This window comes from Monodelphis domestica, chromosome 4, assembly GCF_027887165.1.
Source record: "Monodelphis domestica isolate mMonDom1 chromosome 4, mMonDom1.pri, whole genome shotgun sequence".
NCBI lineage: Eukaryota > Metazoa > Chordata > Mammalia > Didelphimorphia > Didelphidae > Monodelphis > Monodelphis domestica.
Genome location: NC_077230.1, coordinates 181,831,110 through 181,849,383, shown reverse-complemented (window position 1 = coordinate 181,849,383; position 18,274 = coordinate 181,831,110). Strand labels below are relative to the sequence as shown.

Below are 18,274 nucleotides of genomic sequence, written 5' to 3'. Positions count from 1 at the left end.
GAATTCCAAAAGTAAAAATGAAACTCCTTAGGAGCTTTATGGAAATGGATATCTTGACTTTACCATTTGATCATTTAAACCAATGATATCTCATCTTAGTGATCTTTTTAACTAGGAGATAAAATTTGGAAATACAGAACTACTAGTTATCCAAGCTAGTCCTTAAAGCCTAGTTTCATTTAAACTAGTGATTTACTTTTGGGTCAGTGTATATTATTAATGATCAAATTATTAGATCTTTCCTGCTCTTATCTGCTTTATCTTTTCTATGGACTGAGTGGCATTACTTTTATTGAACATTTAATATATGTCTGACAAAACTTAGTAGAGATTATTCACAAATGTAGAATTGCAGAACAGTTAATTTGTTCTTTCTGTTTTTATACTTGAAAAGAAGGCATCTCTCTGATTATAGCAATTGGAGTATTTGATTCCACATAAATGAACTTATTGAAAAAAATAAAAACAGAAAACTAAAGTTTTACCACTTGTTTCTTACAAACCTGGGTGTTGCCAGGGACCTAGAAGTGGATTTCATGGTATATCTTTCACATTGGCATTGCACTATAGAATCCCAGACTGCAATTGCAGATAAAGAATCTTGTTCACAACATGGAAAGTAAGTTGTGCTGAATTCTATCTTGATCAGATTACATCTCCGGTATTGTATTCAGTTATGGATTCAGTATTTTAAAAGAGTTTGACAAATTGGAAAATAACCAGATGAGGGTGATTAAGGTGTTAGACTTTGAGAAGAGATAACTAAATAGAGATGTGATATTGGTCTGCATAGCTTCTTAAAGACAAATAGAACCAAATAGATGGAAGTAACAGGGACTAGATTTTAGCTGAATATCAGCTTTTCAACAGCTTAGAGCTATTCAACAGGGAAATGAGATGCACCTAGCCCCTTGCCTCTGGAAAAATTTTTAGGGAGCAGCTGGATAATCTTCCATCGAGGATCCTATAGAAAAAATCTTATTGTGTAAGAAGTTGTTCTAGATGACTTTTAAAAATTACTTTTCAGCTCTTAAAATTCTCATTCCTTTAACTTTTCTACAGGTAGACTGTATTTAAACATCTACATTCTTGAATATTCTCTTGTCAGTAGTATGCAACTGTATTGTTGGTTTCCTTACTATTTTGCATTTATATTGTTTTCTCCATGGATTTTTTCCCCCCTGCACTTATTGGAGTCAATACTATCAGTCTTTCAGCAATCTTGCTAAATTCCCTGTGAAATATATAAGCTTCAAAGACATTTCAGGGAATCATACACTGCTTATAGTATCATTTAGAAGAGCTATGGTAGGTTTGAATGTGGAATTTTATAATACTGTAGGGTACTGATTTTCAATTTTGAAAGAAAAATGGTAAACAGAATAGTCTATGTAGATTTTTTTATTTGTAATGTTTGTTGCAAATTCAAGAGTAAAATACTTTAAACTAAAATGCACCATTTTTTTTAAACTGAGGATTCCTTAGAGAGGAAGCTTGAAGGAAAATTGTTTAGTTAAATAGATCTCTTGAGTTTTTCAAAATGCACATGTTAAGTAGCACCAGAAGACAAAACCAAATGAAGAATTTTAATATTCCTTATTCACACTCATCTGCTCATGCAATAGTTTCCCCTTAATTATGAAAATTAATATTTGCAAGGTATTCTGTGTACATGATAGTCTAACCTGTGATTCAGATTTAGTGTTTAGATGTTTAAAATAAGGAAAGAGACTCAAAGGGCTTTAATAATTTGCCTGCCTGAAGTATGTGTAACAAGTGAAGTTAGTGACAGCCATCTTTTCATTCAACTAGCATTTATTAAGGGCCTAATATATACTAGGATTTCATACTTTGCTACATATAGATCAAATGGTCTGTTTTTGGGTGAAGGATAATTTTAATGTCATTTGTTTTCATAATCTTTGTTTTTTGCACAACCTACAAGAAAGATAACAAAATGTAGGAAAGAGTGATTTAGAAGATCAGAGTACTGGTTCCATTTCTGCTAGTAATTCCATGACTATAGCTTTATAATAATCATGGCATATTAATCTTGGAAAAGAATTATGGGTCATCTATTTCAACTTTCTCATTTTATAGTTTAGGAAACTGAGACTTATAGAAGCTGTATGACTTAATCAGTTTCTCAGCAAGTTTCATTTTGACTTTGTTGCTATACCATTGTTACCAACTCTGTTCCATCTTGAAAATGTTCGACCATTTTCCCTACAGTCTCATCTAATTCTAACATTCTGACATTATTCCTTGGAGCTTTTTGTAGATGACAAGTCATAATTTCCTGCTTAAAAGTAGAGAAACATTTCTCAGTGTTGTGACTTCTTTAAGGTTGTAAAAATCAATAAAGCTCTCATCTTGATTCTAATGAGAGGATATTTAAGTTCATATGTGCACAATAATCATATCTTTTTTAGAGTTTATATTCTAAAACAGATACAGATGTACAAATGAACATAAAATATGTACTCTAAGTAATAGAGATAACCTATCATTTCTAATAGCTATTGTTATTGGAAAGCTCCTTGTATTGAGTTGAAATCTACCTTCTTATAACCCTTCCTTCCACCCATTGGTTTTGTCTTCAATAATTACATCCTTAATTAGAAACCTGCATGACTACCTTATTGAAAAATGTTAGATCTCTCAAATATCTTAGGGGAATATGTCTCCTAATATACAATAAAATATTCCGTTTTACTTATTCTGTATATTTTATAAAAATTTTTTTAAACTAGAGCAGTATCTTTTGCATGGGTTCTTTCCTAAAAACTTTCATTTCAGTTGTCCTTGAAGACAGGAGTTCTTTAACCTTTTTTGTATTTTCTACACTTTTGACAATTTGGTGATGGCAATGGACCTGCTTCTTAGAATATTTAAAAATGTAAGCATATATAATTTTAAGGAACCCGATTATATTAAAATAAAGATATGTTTTTTCCCCCATCCAAGTTTCTGGAACCCCTAAAATCTATGTGCAGACCAGGTTAAGAACCCTTGCTTTATGGCCATATCTCTTCTTTCTAACAATTACAGAAATTTTGTACAGTTTGTGACTGCACTGTGTGCTGTCACTTAAATGGAAGACAAGCTCCTTGAGAGTCAAGATATTCCTTCCAATATCTTCTGTCTTCCAATATCTCCAAAGTGCCTACCACTGGCACATTCAGACTCTGGTCTGTCCTGTTTTTAATGCATCCTTTCCATTATGACTTCAGATACTACTGAACATCTCAATGAAACAATTTCATTTTGGATTTTATTAAAACAACAATTTCCAGAGGTGTCCTGGAATCAATATAGACTTTGTACATTTATACGTTTTGGTGTAATTAAAGATCTTTCCCCTGACTTTCTTCATTTATTCATTAACTTCTTGAGTTGAGAATCACCTTAAGAAGAGGAGTGGTAAAGTTCTATGGTCTCATGGCTTTATAACAAAACAAAATCTACTTTTCATGGAAATGAGGTATTGGCAATAGTAGATAGAATGTTGGACTTGAAAGGGACTTCAGGAAGACCTGAGTTCAAATTTTGCCTCAGACACTTAGTTAGCTTTAGCAGTTTGGGCAAGTTACTTAACTTTTCAGTCTCAATATCTTCACCTGTAAAATGGGGATAATATTTCAAAAGCTTTTTATGAGCCCCAAATGAGATAATATATGTAAAAGTGCTTTGCAAATCTTAGTTGCTATATAAATATTAGCTATTATTATCTGTGTATTATATAATCATAATTGTTGCATGTAACCATGACCACTGAAAGATTCTATTATTATGTTCATTGTGTGCTATTTAGTAAGGCAGTAAAACATACCAGCACATTTTTAAAATAATTTGTAAAGTTTGAAACCAGAAGAGATTGCGGTTAACCACCAATTAACAAAAAGTTAAATTGGCAAGTAAGTACTAGAGAAAAAAATTTCATTTAATATACATTTATTAAGCACCTGCTACGTACCAGATGCTGTCCTGTGTGCTAGAGATAAAAACACAAGGAAAGCGCCACCAGCTTTTGGAAACTTCCTTTCTATTGCAGGGGAAATAGTATATGTACAAAAAAGTAAATATAAAGTAATTTCAAAGATTGGGGCCTGGGGATAGGGGAGAAAAGGAAAATAAAGCAGGCAATGTCTTGCAAAGAAGATGGCACTTAAGCTGAACTTTGCAGGAAATTTAGGATTCTGTGAAGCATTGATGAAGAGGAAGTACACTCAAACAGAAGGTAGAGCCTACACCAAAAGCTTGGAAATAAGAGATGGAATGTTGTGCATGGGGAACAACAAGTCTGCTATTTGGCCAGACTAGAATTTGTGAAGTAGAGAATATGCATTTAGCATAGAGAGGTCGAGTAGATCCAGACTCTTAAAGGGTTTTAAAAGCCAAACAGGAATTTGTATTTTATCCCAGAGATAGGAGGGAGCCACTGGAGCTTCTTGAATAGGGGAATGTCTGAGTACTGTAAGACCATTTTGGGCAGCTAAATAGAAGATGGTTTGGATATGAGCGAGACTTGAGATAGGGGGACTAATGAGAAAGTTAATCCAATACTCTCAGTGAGCCATACCAAGGGCCTGAGCAAAGGGGGTCAGAGGATCCAGCTTTTTCATTTGTTAGTTGCATGACCTTGGGCCAATCACTTAATCTTTCTGATCTCTGTCTTCTCATTTGTAAAATGCAGAGGTCCTTCTAAGTGTGATTTAATGGCCTTTTCAGCTATAAATCCTAATTATTCCAATTTAGATTTTCGTAAAAAGAAATGAAGTTCAAACTAGTAAGTCTGGGTTTAAGAGGGAGGAGTTTTGAGATACATTTAAGTTTTGTTTAAGGAAAAAAACCAACTTCCAGATAATTAGAACTGTCCAGAAGTAGTGAGTGCTGTCCTTGTGATAAACTCTCCAACATGGAAGGTAAAAGTAAAAGCAGAGGTTGGATGAATACTAATTGGGGTTGTTGGAGACATGAATCCCGTTCAGTTAGTTGTTGGACTAGATGGTTCATTTTAGTTTAGAGGATCTATAATTTTACTTTTCCAGCCTTCACACATACTTCATATATATTTTTAAAAATACACCGGACACATTCCTGCTACCGTCTGTACCATCCTCATCTCAAAGAAATTCATCCTCCCCCAGCCCCCAATGCTTGGAATTATGCTTTCATAAGGAACATTCTGAATTATGGAAGTTCTAAAATTCAGTTTGCTTTCCTGGCAAATCTGGCTTTGAAATCCCTTACTGGCAAGACTGTTATATGTTGATTCTTACTGTAACTTTTCAAGGACCAAAGGCTTTTAAAGATAGTTGAAAGTGGGATTAGCTTCAGAGATAGAACTAAGACTGAACCAATGTATATAAGTTATAGGGAATCAGAATCTAGCTGATTATAAAGGGAACATTTCTTAATGGAGTTGGCCAAAAATGAAATGGGCTGTTTTAGAAGGAGTTTTTTACTACCAAAGGCCATCCAATTGGATGACCATTTGTTAGGGATATTGAGGGCGTTCATAATTTAAGCATGGTTGGGATTAGACTTCTGGACTTCTGAGGTATCTTCCAGTTGCAAGATTCTATAATTCTTTGAAAAAGGTATGCAATTTTTTTCTTGTTGCCATTCCAGTTAATGGCAGTTTTTGTTCTGTTTTTTTTTTCTTCCATATATCTTTTCTAATGTCAGCCCATCTCTGGATTTGTGTTTTGCAGATTCCTTAAATGATATAACAGTTCTAAATCGATCTGAATGTTAAGTTTTGTTAACATTTCACTAGGGTTATTATTAAGGGCATATAATATAATCAGGATGAGTAGGAATTATTTACACATTTTTCTTTGTGTAAGCGGAGGAAAGTTAGATAGTAGTAGAAAGGCTACAAGAGTCCACAGCTCTGGTATTTTTTTAGGTAAGACTACAATTCACTATGATATAATTTAAAACCAATCTAGAGCAGTTAGACACTTAGAAAGTGTTTTACTACATTATCTTTGATAATAACCCTTTGTGGTAGGCACTACAGGTTTTGGTATCTTCATTTTACAGATAAGTATATGAAGGCCCAGAAATTGTACATTGTCTGTACTTAGAGTTATTATAACATCAGAAAAAGCATTTGAGTTCATGTGGGAGTCTTCCATGCCAAATTCATTGCTCTTTTCATATTGCTATACTGCTTCTAGTTATAAAATAAAATAATAAGGAAATAAAGGATAGGGGTGGCAGATTGAGTATATAACATTTCTAAATGTCAGTTTTCTTTTTTTAAACCTCTGTTGTTTTTTTATTGTTGGTAGATAAGAGGTCAGAGTTCTTAACCTGGTCTGTAAACTTTTTAATATCTATATTTAATCTATATTTTAAATTAATTGTTAGTTAATTAATTTAATCTATATATTTAATAAGTATGTTAAAATTGGTTTCCTTTATAAGCCCATGCATTTGAAAAATATTATTCTGAGAAGAATAATCTGTCTTCACCAGATAGCCCAAAGTGTCCGTAACTAAAAAAAGATGTTAAGCAACCCTGGTATATATGTTAAAGATGTCATTTTTTTGTTATAGATTCCTTATTTTTCTAACACCTTCATTTCCAGATATATCCTTTTCCCTCTCCTCTCTTAGCAGCAAAGTATCTTTTGAATAAAAAAATAAAATGACAAAGAGGAGGCATTTAAGCAAAACTAGCCAACTCTTTAAGTGAATCTTTACAATTGTAGTATTTCACCTGGTGGGCATTGTGTTTTCTAAACTCTTCTCAGTCACTATTATGCAGTATTAAGTTTTGTTTTATTGTTTCCATTTATTTTATTTAATCATGTATATTGTTTCCCTGGTTCTCCTAACTTGACTCTGCTTCTGTTCATATAAGTTTACTAATGCTGCTCTGCATTTTTATATTAGTCATTACTTTCTCTCCAGTAATTGTCCATTATATGAATGTACCACAATTTGTTCAGCCACTCATCTTTTGTTGGGCACCCTTTGCTACCATAAAAAGTTCTGCTATTAATATTTTGGAGTATATGAGATTTTTCTTTATCTTTGACCTGCTTGGAGTTCATGCTGGACAGGGAGGTTCCTGGATCAAAGGCATATCAACATTTTTGTTACTTATGTAATGATGTATTGCTTTCCCTAATGGTTGCACTAATACTACTGTTGGCTTCATTAACATTTTTATGTTAGCATGTCTATCTTTCTGCAGCCTCTCCAAACTTTATTTAAAATGTCTTCAAGGTATTTGTTTAAAATCAACCTTCCACACCTAGATTTTAACTGGGTATTGCCTAGTTTGAGATTCAACATGAGGCAACCTATTACAGCCAGAAGTAAAGTGTGTTTCAATTGCTGTCTTTTTCCTGTCAAAATTAGTGTAAGAAGACTTGTGAGTATCCCACAATTGAATGAATGAAATAAATATATTGCCATTTCATAAACAGGTTCTTTACTTTTTGAAGTATGCAGACTTAAAATTTTTTGAATGGAATTAGAGGATAAAAATAATTATAGTTTCATTGTGACTTTGGACAAATTATTCTTTTATCTCCATTTTCCCTACCTAAAATGGAGATATGTCCTAAAATACTTATGGAGATTAAGTGGTAAATATATAAGGTTTTTTTTTACAATATAAACTGGTTTTACAAATACTGAATTATTTAAAATTACTCCAGTTATTAAAGATCAAGGATAGCTATAGTAAATGCCTGACTGAATTTAGTAGTTCTGGTTGTAAACTTAGATTTTATATTAGACTTAAAATGTTTGAGTGTTTCACCATAATGATGTCTCAGTCTTTTAGAGAAGAGGACCAGCTAACATAAAGAAGTATTTATTCACAACCCTCTTGCACTGATACTCAAAAATATTGTCTGTCAACTGATGTAATACAGCAGCAAAAGCTTACCCTTATTCACATACATCCTAACTACTGATCAAGTTAGCTTCTTTGTTTTTGTTAAGTCACTTAGATTTGAAATTGCCATTTCTTTTATAGCTTGTAGGGTTTATTGTGCAGTTGTTTTGGTCCTGTCCAACTCTTCATGACCCCGTTTGGGATTTTCTTCCCAAAGATGCTGCTATTGTTTGCCATTTCCTTCTTCAGATAAGGAACTGAGGAGACCTGGGGTTAAGTGATTTGTTTAGGATCATATAGCTAGTAAGTACCTGAAGCCTGATTGGATTCAGGAAAGATGAGTCTTCCTGACCTTCAGGCCTGATACACTCTCCACTGTACCATCCAGTTTCTGGTAGGTGATTGAAAAATAATGAGAACAAAAGAAAGTCACTTGGTTTGTCACAGATATTCAATCTGAAAAAAGCCCTGGAAATTTTAAAATGTAAAGGTCCAGATGAATTTGTTGCTAATGAAACTGGGCATGATCACCAGGACCTATTGAGATTATTACTCCATTTCCTTTTTCCAAAACTAGATAAACCTTAAATCAACTTTAATGCTTAAACATTTTGAGAGCTAACATTTTTATAATTCTTGAACACTGTATTTTTACATAAAGAATTAAGTATGACCTAGAGTTTGATGTAGAATATTTTTAAAGTTGAAATTTTGTTGTTTTATTATTATTGATGTATTTTGTTTTATATTATGTAAAAATAAGAAAGCAGTAAAAAGTGAAAATGGACATTTTGTTTTTTTGTGTTACCTGTTTTTGTCATCATGATACCTTTCTCCTGCCTGTAGAAAGTCTTAAAAAAGCAAAAAAGGAAGAAAAATTTAGCAAAACTAACCGACACAACAAAATATAGCTTGGCTCCAAAGAAAGAAATATAAGCAGATATCTCCTGTTTCACTCTCTTTCTTTGCAGAGGTGAAGGGTTACTGGTATGAACACTGTATTTGTTAATTTTTTTTTTTAATGAGTTGGTTACTGCCCTTGTTTTTCCACATCCCCTTTAACATTAATTCACTATGTTATCCTGGGCAAGTCATTTAACCCCAATTGCCTAGCCCTTTTTTCCTTCCTTGGAATTAACATATAAAATTCATTCTAAAATAGAAGGCAAAGGTTTTTTTTGTTTTTTTTTAATGCTATATGGGAGGGATATGTGGGTGACTTGGTGGATAGAGAGTCAGGCCCTGAGATGGGAGGTTTCAGATTCAAATTTGGCCTCAGGCACTTCCTAGCTATGTGAACCTTGGCTAGTTACTTAACCCCAATTGCTTAGCCTTTTTTTTTCTCTTCCACCTCAGAACTCTCAGTTACTATCAGTTCTAAGATTGAAGGTAAGGGATTTAAAAATAAAAATAAAAGCCACATAAAAAGTATTCTTCATAACTTATTGCAAAATACATTTTTATCAAGGGGTATTCAGGTTCTTCTTTGCAACCAATGATAGAAGGTAGACGAATGGGTATAATGGAATGAAAGCTAGATTTAGAGGAACTGGTTTCAAAATCTGTCACTGCCGCTAATTTCTACTTTGACATTGACAAAGTCATTTAACCATTTTGGTCTTCCATTTCCTTATCTGTAACCATGAGAGGGCTGGATTAGATGACTTCTGATGTCTCAGATCTAAAGGTATAATTCTATTAAATGTTACTAATTCAGTTCATTTCAACATTTTTCTTAAATGCTTTCTACATAATCACTGTTCTTTGATAGTAAGATACACAACTTAAATTAGTTCCTGCCTTGTAGAGCTTATAGTAGGGTGAAATGGAATATATACCAATAAGTATAATATAAAAAATCATGTTAGGTATAGAGTATTATGTGATGATCTAAAAAGAGTTCCCTAGTGGCAGGGCAGCGGGATAATATTAGAGGTTTATTATAGCTATGGTACATGGAAGAGGAAATAGAAGCAGCTAGAAAGTTAGGATGGTGCTAATTGTATTTCTGGCAAAAGGAGTTTATTCTGTAGGCAATAGGAACCATTTGAAGAGTTTGATCAGAGTGTGATACACTGTGATTAAATCTAAGTACAAGGAAAAATAATTCTGATAGCTGCAATAAACACTTTCATTACTTTGTTATTAAATGTTTGATTTATTATTATTTCTTGGACCTAATTATGTGATAAAAAAAAAATCTGTTAATAATTTGTAGAAGCCTAATATTAGTATCCAACATAAGTGAATGTATATGAGTTTAAAATAGGTGAATAAACTTCACTGGGAGCAGAGGATTATAATGTAATGATTATAGAACTATATGTTAGAAGGCAATGGTGTTAATCTCAGCTCTGTTGCTAAGGGCTGTAGGTGAATAACTTGATAATTTCTCTTTGGTTTCCTCATTTGAAAATGTGAAAAATAAAGGAAGGTATTATACTAGATGGTAGTTAAACAGCATTCCAATTAAATTCTGTTAGCCAAAATTAGAACTATTGCCATTAATATTTGTCCTTTTGGAGCAGCAGCCATTTTTTTAAAAGCAAAAATGGGAAAAAAATTTTAACTTCTCTTTGGAGTCTTTATTAACATTGTTCTAATTTTAATGGTATACTTGCCTTAAAATTATCTGATATACTTCCACCAAAGAATTTTATTTTTTTTTAAAGATTTTTTTGTTGTTTTTACATCACCTGAACTGTATTTCTTCTTCCCACATACTCATCCTCCTTCCCAGAGAACCAGGGAAAAATAGTAACAAATTTAACCAGTACATCTACCAATCTTTTATGTGCAGTGTTGCATGCCCATAGTTATCCTTCTCATCTTTGCAATAAAGGGAAGGAGGTGTATTCTCATATCTTTTGGGATCAAAGAACATTAAATGGTTTATGTTAGATATATGGATTTTGCTCCATTAAACAAATGAAGTGAGAACTATCTTGTTTTGGTGGATGGAGAGTTGGCCATAGAGTCAGGAAGAATGTTTGAGTTCAAGTTCTACCTGTGACATACTTGCTGTGTGAACCATGGCAAGCTATTTCACTTTTCATTGCCTTAGGAAACACTCCAAAACTCTACAATAATAGCCAGTCTTCATTGATAGAAGTGTCCTCAATGAGATCAGTGAAATCATAGTTCTGGATCAAACAAAAACAAGAAGAATGAGGATTTTTAAAAAATTTTATTTAATTAGATGATTTAGAATATTTTTCCTTGGTTACAAGACTCATGTTCTTTCCCTCCTCTACCCCTACCCCCTCCTGTATCTGACACGCAATTCCACTGGGTTTAACATGTGTCATTGATCAAGACCTATTTCCATGTTATTAATATTTGCACTAGGGTGATTTTTTAGAGTCTACTTCCCCAGTCATATCCCCATTGACCCATGTGATCAAGCAGTTGTTTTTCTTTTACCACAGTTCTTTTCTGGATAGCGTTCTTTCTCATATGTCCCTCTGAATAGTTCTGGATCATTGCATTGCTACTAATAGAGAAGTCCATTACATTCAATTTTATCACAGTGTATCAGTCTCTGTGTACAATGTTCTCCTGGTTCTGCTTCTTTCACTCTGCATCAATTCCTGGAGGTCGTTCCAGTTCACATGGAATTACTCCACTTTATTATTCCTTTGAGCACAACAGTGTCCCATCACCATCAGATACCACAATTTGTTCAGCTATTCCCCAATTGGAGGGCATCCCCTCATTGAGGAATGAGGATTTTAAGAAACTGTTGTTACTTTGTATATTGATAAGTAATTTTAACATTTTGTATATTGATAAGTAATTTTAACATTTTGTATATTGATAAGTAATTTTAACATTTTTAAGTACACATAATTCAGAAGTACATGTAATTGGTGATATAAAGAGCACAGGACTCAACAGTCAGAAGACCAGAGAATCTTTCTAGGCTTGTCATTAATTGTACAAGTTGTACAAATTGGACAAGTAGGTAGCTACTTTTTGCTTGTTACACTCATTCTGTTATCTGTAGCATGGGAATTTTTTCTACCTTGCTTACCTCACAGAATTGTTGGAGCATGTGAGAAAATACTTCAAAAAGTGAAGGAATTGCATGTTAACATTAGCATTGGAATCAGAAAACCTAGGCTCATATTCTAGCTCTGCTACTTACTTATCTGTGTTTCCTTCAGTAAATCACTTAACTTCTCTTGAGCCTCAATAAGTAGAAGTGATTGTGGGCCCTTTTAGCTCTGATCCTAGAAAGTGCTAAATGATTGTTTATGTGAAACTTTTTCATTGCTAAGGGAATACAAGGGGCAAAAGACTGTGTTAGGTGATTTGCCTCAAGTTGGTATTTGAGTAAGCTGTATGATAAATCTCATGGCTAATGTCCTACTTTTTAAGCTTTAAGACAACTCTACTCCAAGAACAAACTAGAAAGACTGAGCACGTGAGCTTACCACTAAAGTAAAGTAAGCCTGATTCTCAGTGTCAGTCAGATGAACCAGTATTACTACTTTATAGTCATACCTTCATGAATAGATTACCATTTTAATCAAAACATGCAACAATAGATGCTTTTAAAATTATCTATGGAACTATTACTGTGCTGTATTGGCAACTAGGTGGAAGAATTAATTGTATGACATAGTATTTACAGCCAGAAGATATCTTAGGAAAATCTAGTTTAACTGCTTGTTGATTATTTTACTGTGAAGAAACTGAGGCTGAAAGACAAGACATGATTTTTCCTGAATCAGACAAATTGGTAGATCACAGAGCAGGAATGTAAACCAAGGTCATCCAGATTTCAAATCCATCTCTTTTCCACAACTATACCCTACTATCTCTATGATAAACACACCACATGAAAAGTTGTAATAAGTATTACTGTTCTGCAGCCAAATTGCTATTTAAAAATGTCCTTTTACTCTTTTATTCTTATAAGCAGTGTTAATTTCCCCTGCAAAATATATGTATTTAGCTACATAGTTATACATATCTTCAAAGGACAAAGGTCCTGGATCTGACTTCATAACAGTTGGAGTTGGCTTATGTCCTATACCTTGGCCTCATGCCCTAGGGATAAAAATTCTTCTATCATTTCTCTTAATTTTTTCCTTCCCTGCCTCATTTGTGCAACATGCACAAAATGCACCTTGATAATTGTTTTTGGATCCATGGCATCTGGGAGTCCTTATGAGACAGCAGAAGCAGTGATTAGAGATCTAGGCCATTTTGTTGGATCTGTTGAATGTTGCAATATTCACAGTCCTGTAAATTGAGAGAATTATGAGAGAAAAATTAGGAAAGACAACAGTCTTCTTGACAAGGTTGTGGCTGTTTATCATGTCACTTCATGATTCTTTGAGCTTCCTGCAGAAATCCTATCTTTTACCCTTTGTTTTAGTTGTATTGCAATTGTATTTCAGTTTTAGAGGTACTAGAAGGCACTTGCAACTTTATTCCATTCATTTAAAAATTTAAATATTTATTTTGTTTTTTGTTACATTTAAGGTGCTAGCTGTTTTTCTTCCCTCCCTCTTGCACTAGAGAAGGCCAAGATTTGACACAGCTATATATGTAAAACTATGCAATAGTTTCATAAATCAACTCTTTCTCTGCAGATGAATAGCATCTTCCTTCATAGGGCCTTTGTAGCTGATTTGAATATTCATAGAACTCAGAATAGCTTAATCATTCATACTTAGTCCTTAAATAATATTGCTGTTACTGTCTATATCATTCTCTTGGTTCTGCTTGTTTTACTTTTCATTACTTCATGAAAGTCTTTCTGTGTTTTTCTAAAACTACCTTACTCATTATTTCTTATAGTGTAGCCATATTTCATCACAGTGACAACTCATTCAGCTAATCCCCAATTGATGGGCATCCCTACAATTTCCACTTTTTTCCACCACAAAAGAAAGTTGCTAACAATACTTTAGAGCTTAATTTTCCTTTTTTTTTCTTTCCTTAATTTTCCTTTTTCCCTGATCACTTTGGAAAATAGTGGTATTGCTAGGTCTAAGGGTATACATATATTTGTATAACTATTTGGACATAATTCCAAATTGTCCTTCAAAATGGTTGGATTAGTTCAGTTCCAATAGTGTATTAATGTCCCAGTTTTCCCACATTCCCTCCAACATTGTTGTTTCCCCTATTTTTGAAAATTCAATAGGTGCTTTAAGGTATCTCAAACTTGTTTTAATTTATATTTTTCTAAACAGTAATGACATAGAGCATTTCATTTTTATATGTGACTTTTATTTCTTTCTCCAAGATCTTTATGTGAGAAACTATAACAATCCCCCTCCACACACACACTTTCTGCTTTCTTTCTAATCTTGACTATGTTGTTTTATTTCTACAAACCCTTTTTAGTTTTACATAATCTAAATTATCCATTTTTATATCTCACAAAACTCATTATTTATTCATAAATTCTCCTTTCCATAAATCTGATAGGTAATATGTTTCATGTTTTTCTAATTAACTGAAAAACAGGAAAACTTAAGTCTGACACATGGGGCCTGTGTGTGTGTGTGTGTGTGTGTGTATATATATATATATATATATATATATATGTTTTGGTCTCAGAATGCAACTCTCTTTTCTTTGGGCCTTTTGTGTTCCAGACAAAGGTAAAAGAAATTTGAGGTAATGAAATAGAATGAGTAGAATGTGTTTAGTTCCCAATTTTGAAGCCCTTTGGATAATATATAAAATTCGTGGCTTTTATATGCCCTGAATTTCATGACAGGCAGGAAACTGACAATCTAACCTTTTGGAGTTGAGATTTTTGTTTTCAAAACAGAGGAGATCCCATCTCTTCTACTTTGATTTCATCTTAAGATATGGATGCTGAATTAGTAGAATTTGAACTTTTGGTGATTAAAACTAGTTTATGTATTCAGCTGAATTGTATATATGAAGATTAGCCTGTGCTCAATTTTACAAGAATATGGATTATCCATTCCTGATTATTGCTTTTCTTCTGAATTTTGCTATTTGTCATTTTGCTTGTCGGTTTGTATTTATGGGAAGGGAAGGAAATGACAGTGATTAACTGCCAACAATAGAATTTTGATATAATGTTGACATTTAATATCTTCAGGTGTTTTAAAAGTTATTAACTTCAAATTCCTTATTCTCCTAAGAGTTTTTATAAAATATGTCTATTATTTTCCTGTGATTTTTCTTTTAGGATTTTCCCCATGTTCTCCAAATCCCTTTTTTTTGAGAGGTTGTAGAGAAAGTCTGTTGTTTGGTTAATGTTCTTTTTGTTTTTGGTTCATTCTGCCTTTTTAAAATAAATATAGTGATTAATCCCCGATTTTTTGCATCTTTAGCACCTATTCATCACCATCAACTGGTCAGTACTGACCTTGAGTATTAGATAGTTTTCTGAGGGCTCTTACCAAATTAGAGGAACTAAATGATTTCTTGTCACATTTAGGAATAGTACTACTTTAGTTGTTGTTGGTTTTTTTTTTAACCCTTACCTTCTTCTACCTTAAATCAATACTTTGGTTCTAAGGCAGAAGAGCAGTAAGGGCTAGGCAATGGGGGTTAAGTGACTTGCCCCAGGGTCACACAGCTAAGACGTGTCTGAGGCTAGATTTGAACCTAGGAATCCAGTCTCTAGGCCTGGCTCTCAATCCACTCAGCTACCCAGATGCCCCCTACTTTAGTTTGGAGAAATGTTTATTATCTTAATATTTATTCTCTAACTACAATAGAATTAAAAATTAAATTATTTAAATAATTATGTCTTCGTTCTCACTCTGGGTTGCTATTTTGCTGGTCATTAAGAGTATAATTTGATTTCATCCATATAGAACAGTAATGGTGAACTTATGGCATGGGTGCCAAACAAAGATGGCACACAGGTGTTTTCTGTGGGCATTTGGCCACCCCTCTCCTCCAGAGTTCTTTACTAGAAAGGCAGATGGATGGAGAGGCACTACATCTCTAAAAGGTTCACCATCACTGATATAGAATAACACAAATTTTGGCCTAAAGGGTAATGCTCCTTTGTCTCTAGAATGGACCTTCTCTGAACCCTAGGAAATGAATTACTAGCCTTGCTACCTGTATTGACTGATATTAATAAAGTGGAATGTCATGCTCCCTTCTCTTCATTTTTACTATTAAATGGTAACATTTTTAAAGCTAAGACAATACTTATGATCTCAGGCATGAACCATTGAATTCTAGGCCAAGTTGAATATTTGAACTGTGTAAAATAGTAAGTCATCTGGTAAAGGTTAGATATGATAAAAGGAGGGAATGTTGCAGAAGGTATAAAGGATTAGATAGAATTCTTTATGCTTGTGTGGATGGTAGAAGTGTCAACTTTAAGCTATTGATTGCAAGCTAAAGTTGACTAATTAATTGAAGATGGAATTCTTAATTTAGAAATATATGTAATAAAATATCTTATTTTACCTAAATGTTTTCTGGCTCTTTTTTCCCCTCCAAGAATATTTAATATTACATAATATTTTTTTCAGAATGATTTCATACAACATAGACAGTAACTTGGAGTTTTAATAATTTACTTCTTAGTTCTCTCAAATTATGTTGTCCGAAAATAGAAAGTTAAGCAACAAAACTGTGCACTGAGGATTCTGTTCATTTGGTGTGATGTTTTGGTTAGAGAAGATAATGTTTTGTGGTATTTCTCAGAGGATGTGATCTGATAATCTTTCTATAGATTTTATATTTTTCTCCCCTTTCTGTTCTATACTTTCAGTTCAAGCAGCTACAAAAATTTTAATAGCCTTAATTTAAAAAAGCATATGTTGTATTTTGGTCTTTCTATCAAATTCTAGGCAGAGAGTTTCATACTTAATATTAGTAATTGCTAACTTTTCTTTTGAGGATGCTTCCGATTTCATTTTAGTTGGGGTTGAAAAAACTGATTGTGACTTCACATATAGATTTTAGATTTTTTGTTTTTTCCCTTTTAAATGTTTTGGTGATGCCTTTTTAAAAAAGGTAGCTTTTTGTGATATACTTTCCCTTCCCTGCCTAGCAAATAAAAACAAGTAGGCAAAAAGCAAGTGATATAGTGATATTGTCTGATACAATAGACAACATTCTGCCTTTCTGCCCTGTTTCACTGCTGAGAGAAGGAAAGGTAGATAGTATTTGTTTTCAGGGAGCATTCTTGGTTTTTCAGTTACTCAACACTTTGGTTTCCATTTAGTGTTCTTTTCATTTATGTTCTTGTAGTTATTGTACTCTTGTCTGCTTTTTCTTGCCGCTTCAGTTCATATGAAGAATCATGTTTTTCTGAGTTTTTCATCATTGTTCATGTCTTACTACAAAATATTCCATTACATTTATACATCATAATTATTCAACCATTTCCTTTTTAGTGGGCATCCCCTCACCCCTTCATTGTTGCAATGGGAAGTTTGGGGAATTTCATTTTCCCCTTAAATTTAGTGGCCTACTAGAATTGGGAGAGAGCATCCTCATTTAGCTAATTTTTAAGTAGTCAGTGAAATTGAAATTGTTTCTTATTCCTTGCCAACAGAGACAAATTTCTCACTTTTTCTCAACCTCTACAACAGAAAATGGCAATAGAAAATAGACATTAGATTGCTTCAGTTTCCTCATCTGTAAAATGGGGATGATAATAATAGCACCATATTATTGTAATGCTCAAATAAGATAATTTTAAGATGCTCTAGCACAGTGCTTAGCATGTAGCACCATATGAATGCTAGTATTTGAAGTTGTTATTGTTATGAGTGTGGCAAAAATACATTTATTTCTAGTGTGAAACTTTTATGTCATTAGTGGTGATGTAGTTTTTCCAAGTTTTTTTGGGTATAACAAGACACTTAAAATTTAAAGAGACAGTTTGTTCCAAATGTTCAGCACTCTCCTTTGGGCATTCTGATTTGACTGTTTGCTTTGCAGGGTCTTTTCACTGTTTGAACTCTGGTTGTGAATAAATAAGTAAAATGAATTGATCATGGCATGAAAGATTTGTTTCAATTGATTCTCAGAAATTTATGTGAAGCACTGATCAGTCTCTTCAAATACAGCAATTATCAATCATGAAGACACTGTAAAGGAATTGACTGTTGCCTGATGTGAATAAACAAGGTCTTTGTCTCACATTTAGTAGTGAAAGCTTAGTAGGCTTTTAATGTCAGTATAAATAATTTTATGGAATGGATAGAATCTTAAAAAGATTGCATGTAAATAGATTTTTTTAATATTTAATAATTTTCAATATACAAACTCATTTTACTTAAGTATTTGTAGCTGTTTTCCAATGTATGTGTTGGGGCTGGGTAAGGAGGGTTGTTGGTGGGAAGGAGTTTATGGTTACCTGAATAAAAAAATCTAGAGTATAGTTTCTTCTGTGGCACAGACTTTGAAAGACTAATAAGAGCACTGGAAAGGCAT

At 33.1% G+C, this 18,274-nt stretch overlaps 1 protein-coding gene across 5 annotated transcripts in view; it reads left to right on the top strand.

Annotated features, from left to right (window-relative positions):
* The window catches only part of TLK1 (tousled like kinase 1), a 219,786-nt gene that overhangs the window by 44,239 nt on the left and 157,273 nt on the right, over positions 1-18,274 (top strand). The window contains exon 1 of one of the 5 annotated variants that reach the window (XM_056793988.1): positions 2,788-3,917. The exons of 3 other annotated variants lie outside the window; for them this stretch is intronic. The gene's annotated coding sequence lies outside the window, so the exon portion shown is untranslated. Of the gene's footprint in view, positions 1-2,787; positions 3,918-3,985; positions 5,604-18,274 lie in introns of those variants that run through there. One more of the 5 variants, XM_056793987.1, reaches the window with a different exon arrangement.